The following is a 4,635-nucleotide window of genomic DNA, read 5'->3' as shown; positions in this document are numbered from 1 at the left end:
TCAGGAAGTCCAGGATCCAGTTGCAGAGGGAGGTGWTTAGTCCCAGGTTCCTTAGCTTAATGATGAGCTTTGAGGGTACTATGTTGAAAGCTGAGCTGTAGTCAATGAATAGCTTTCTCACATAGGTGTTCCTTTTGTCCAGGTGGGAAAGGGCAGTGTGGAGTGCAATAGAGATTGCATCATCTGTGGATATGTTTGGGCGGTATGCAAATTGGAGTGGGTCTAGGGTTTCTGGGATAATGGTGTTGATGTGAGCCATTACCAGCCTTTCAAAGCACTTAATGGCTACGGCCGTGAGTGCTACGGGTCTGTAGTCATTTAGGCAGGTTACCTTTGTTTTTTTGGGCACAGGGACTACGATGGTCTGCTTGAAGCATGTTGGTATTACGGACTCAATCAGGGACATGTTGAAAATGTCAGTGAAGACACCTGCCCGGAGCACTCGTCCTGGTAATCCGTCTGGCTCCGCAGCCTTGTGTATGTTGACCTGTTTAAAGGTCTTACTCACGTCGGCTATGGAGAGCGTGATCACACAGTCGTCCGGAACAGCTGGTGCTCTCATGCATGCCTCAGTGTTGCTTGCCTCGAAGCGAGCATTAAAGCGATTTAGCTCGTCTGGTAGGCTTGTGTCACTGGGCAGCTCTCGGCTGTGCTTCCCTTTGTAGTCTGTAATAGTTTGTAAGCCCTGCCACATCCAACGAGCGTCAGAGCCAGTGTAGTATGATTCAATCTTAGCCCTGTATTGACCCTTTGCCTGTTTGATGGTTTGTCGCAGGGCATAGCGGGATTTCTTGTAAGCTTCCAGGTTAGAGTTTCGCACCTTAAAAGCGGCAGCTCTACCCTTTAGCTCAGTGCGAATGTTGCCTGTAATCCATGACTTCTGGTTGGGGTACGTACAGTCACTATGGGGACGATGTCCTCAATGCACTTATTGATAAAGCCAGTGACTGATGTGGTATACTCCTCAATGCCATCGGAAGAATCCCGGAACATATTCCAGTCTCTGATAGCAAAACAGTCCTGTAGTTTAGCATCTGCTTCATCTGACCATTTTTTTTAATAGACCGAGTCACTGGTGCTTCCTGCTTTAGTTTGTGCATGTAAGCAGGAATCAGGAGGATAGAGTTGTGGTCGAATTTACCAAATGGAGGGCGAGGGAGAGCTTTGTACGCGTCTCTGTGGGTGGAGTACAGGTGATCTTGAATTTTTTTCCCTCTGGTTGCACATTTCACATGTTGATAGAGATTTGGTAGAACTGATTTAAGTTTCCCTGCATTAAAGTCTCCGGCCACTAGGAGCGCCGCCTCTGGGTGAGCGGTTTCCTGTTTGCTTATTTCCTTATACAGCTGATTGAGTGCGGTCTTAGTGCCAGCATCTGTCTGTGGTGGTAAATAAACAGCCACGAAAAGTATCGCTGAGAATTCTCTAGGCAAGTAATGTGGCCTGCAATTTATCACAATATACTCTACTTCAGGCGAGCAAAATCTAGAGACTTCGTTAGATTTCGTGCACCAGTTGTTGTATACAAAGATGCACAGACCGCCCCCCTTTGTCTTACCGGAGTGTGCTGTTCTATCTTGCCGGTGTAGCGTGTATCCCGCTAGCTGAATATCCATGTCATCATTCAGCCACGATTCTGTGAAACATAGAATATTACAGTTTTTGATGTCCCGTTGGTAGGATATTCGTGATCGTATCTCCTCTAGTTTATTGTCCAATGATTGCACGTTGGCGAGTAATATTGACTGTAACGGCAGCTTTCCTACTCGCCTTCTGCTAGTCCTGGCGAGGATTCCAGCCCTTCATCCTCTGTGTCGTTTCCTTTTGCGAATAATTGGGATGTTTGGAGAGTATCGTGTGTGCCCTGCCTGTTGTTGCTGTTGTTGTTGTTGTTGTTGTTGTTGTTGTTGCTGTTGTTGTTGTTGTTGTTGTTGTTGTTGTGTGTTGTTCTGTTGTGGTTTGGCTTTGTTGTTGTTGCTTGTTGTTGTTGCTGTTGTTCGGGTTGTGTTGAAGAAAATTCTTCATCGTTGAAAAAATTTTGCCCTAATCCAAGGGTGAGTTGATCGCTGTCCTCGATTGATACTAGAAAGACCCTTCAGCTAATATAGGTTGCAGAAACATTTATGGTACAAAATCAATTTTACAATAGTGCGAAGAAAAACAAGTAAGAAACCATTAACTAGGCGAAGTTGTTAGGAGTAAAACGTCGTATATTTAAAGCGGAATAAGATGTAATGATTAGGATTAATTATATAAAAAGTATTAAATGAAATAAAGGTAGATTATCGATAATAAAAGATAGATTATTATTATAAAGATATATTAATGAATTAAGGTACATGATATTAAGCAATTAATAGATATTAAGATTAATAGAATTAAGGATTAAGGATAGTAACGCGATAGATTAATAAAAAAAGGAGTATGACTTAATATAATAAAATAGAGTAAATGAGAAGGAAAGGATAGATTATGATTAAAGGATAGATTAATGCATATAAAGATAATATGTAATTAAAGTAAATTATGATAGAAATATATATTGATTGATATCTAAAGATGGATTAATGATATAAGAATTAATGATAAAAAGGTTAATATCAATAAAAAATTAATTGGTATATTAGAATTATAGTATTCCACCTGATTTACAGGAAAGGGCTTTCCACGGTATATCCCCAGCGCTGCAAGCCATAGACAAATGACCTTTTGTAAAATGTCCAACTGTTGTAAGACAATGGCGAATTAATTAGAATGGGTTCATTTTTCCTTTATCCCAGTTACACCATTTTCAACGTAATTTTACACCACAGCAATTCCTGTAGAAAACATGTAGCATGTTCACATTCGGCAACGGTACATACAAGGAGCTCAAAGGAGCATGTTCATCTTACATTTAAAAAGGAGTACCAAGCACTTTTTGTTAGCATAACTCATCTTAGCATAAGACCAGCACAAAATTCTAACTTGATAGTTAAGTTTGGACAATCAATAACAAATATATTTTCTTCACATATATACATGCACTTTTAAAATCTATTATTACCTGACTTTAACTACGAACACTGTTTTGCCAGCATTATAAAAAAAAAAATGATGCGAAATATCTTAATGTATACATAAGTTTCTTCACCACCTAGATCAAATACATGATACCTTTGCGAAGCAATTATCGCTGTCCTCTCTGAAAAGCGAAAAGGTGAATGTGTCTCAAGTGTCTGGTTGGAGCAGCGCTGAGACCAGGTTAACTCTAGGATTTTGCCTGAGGCTAAGCTATATTCGGGGTTTTTTTACCTAGAAAACCCTAGATCCTTGCAAATGACAAGGCATATACATAACATGATGGACAGCCACCCCACCAGCTTGGAAATATGAAGTGGTACTCAGTTTATGGTGTTTGGATTTGCGCATACAAGCTTTGTTAGACATAAAGTTAATTTCTTGCCACCTTGTTTATTGTAGTTAGTTTAGCTTTAGTGCCCTTATGCAAAACGGATGCATGTTTGGAATATATATAGTATTCTGTACAGGCTTCTTCCTTTTCACTCCGCCAGATTAGTTAAGTATGGTGGATAACTACATCTGTTGTGATCCATCTCAGTTTCTCATCACAGCCAATTAAACTTGTAAAACGTTTTAAGTACCACCATTTGCCTCATTGTGCAATCCCTGAAACAGTTTCACTTCTCTCGTCAAACTGAGTTAGGATAGGACGGTGTAATCTTTTAAGTGATGGATGTATCTACACCATCCAAAGTGTAATGTTTTAGTCGGTTCATACCAAGGGGATCATTTTAGCATTAGATTTTTTTATGTTTTACTCTCTCGAATGGACACACAAAACCAATAAAATTAGTTTGCATTGCTTGAGCAAGAAACAAAAACTGGCAGGATTTTTCAAGGCAATAGATGTTTATTCTTCTCAGAAAATCTTAACAGAAATGAAGCTACTCTTACCTTTATGAAGGTAAACAAGTTGATATGTGTTCCTGCATTGAAGGTTCTGCACTGTGTTCTCGTCTCTCTCTCGTGAGGTGTCAGTTTGCAGGAGTTAATGAAAAGTGTTTCGATTTCATTGGTTTTATATGAAGCTTGCTTGTTTGGCTGTGGGCTGGTCTAAAACCCTCTGAGTATCAAACGGGGGTGGTAGATTGAAAAACATGTTATCTGATAAGAGAACAAGGGAGGGGTTGAAGAAAAGATCTTTGACTTGCCAGAGAGGAACAAATTGGGCTTGCGAGAGAAGAGCCCTCTCTCTTTCTTTCACCTTTTTCTCTCTCTCTCTATAAATAATTATATTATTTTGACTCATACTCCAAAAGTTTGGGGTTTGAAATCAAACAATGACTGTGAAGTTAACGGTCTGTCCGGCTTTAATCTGATGGGTATTTTCATCCATATCAAAATAAACCGTTTAGAAATTAAGCACATTTTTGACATATAGTTAACCCCCCCCCCCCCCCCCCCTATTTCATGGACAAATTTTAGGTATTGGGACAAATTCACTTACATGTGTTTTAAAGTAGTGAAAAGTAATTTGTCCAACAATGACTACATCAAGCTTGTGGCTCTAAAAATTTGTTCCATGCATTTGCTGTTGGTTTTGGTTGTGTTTCAGATTATTTAAATTAATGG

At 39.5% G+C, this 4,635-nt stretch overlaps 1 protein-coding gene across 1 annotated transcript in view; it reads right to left on the bottom strand.

The window, feature by feature from the left end:
- The window catches only part of LOC112074885 (uncharacterized), a 28,758-nt gene extending 24,746 nt beyond the window's left edge, over positions 1 to 4,012 (bottom strand). Inside the window, exon 1 of the mRNA XM_024141967.2 lies at positions 3,958 to 4,012. The gene's annotated coding sequence lies outside the window, so the exon portion shown is untranslated. The remainder of the gene's footprint in view (positions 1 to 3,957) is intronic.
- Positions 4,013 to 4,635: the final 623 nt, after the last annotated feature.

This window comes from Salvelinus sp. IW2-2015, unplaced genomic scaffold, assembly GCF_002910315.2.
Source record: "Salvelinus sp. IW2-2015 unplaced genomic scaffold, ASM291031v2 Un_scaffold2865, whole genome shotgun sequence".
In the NCBI taxonomy this organism is placed as follows: Eukaryota; Metazoa; Chordata; class Actinopteri; order Salmoniformes; family Salmonidae; genus Salvelinus; species Salvelinus sp. IW2-2015.
Note: the sequence above shows the minus strand (reverse complement) of the source record. Positions and strands in the feature narration are given on the sequence as shown.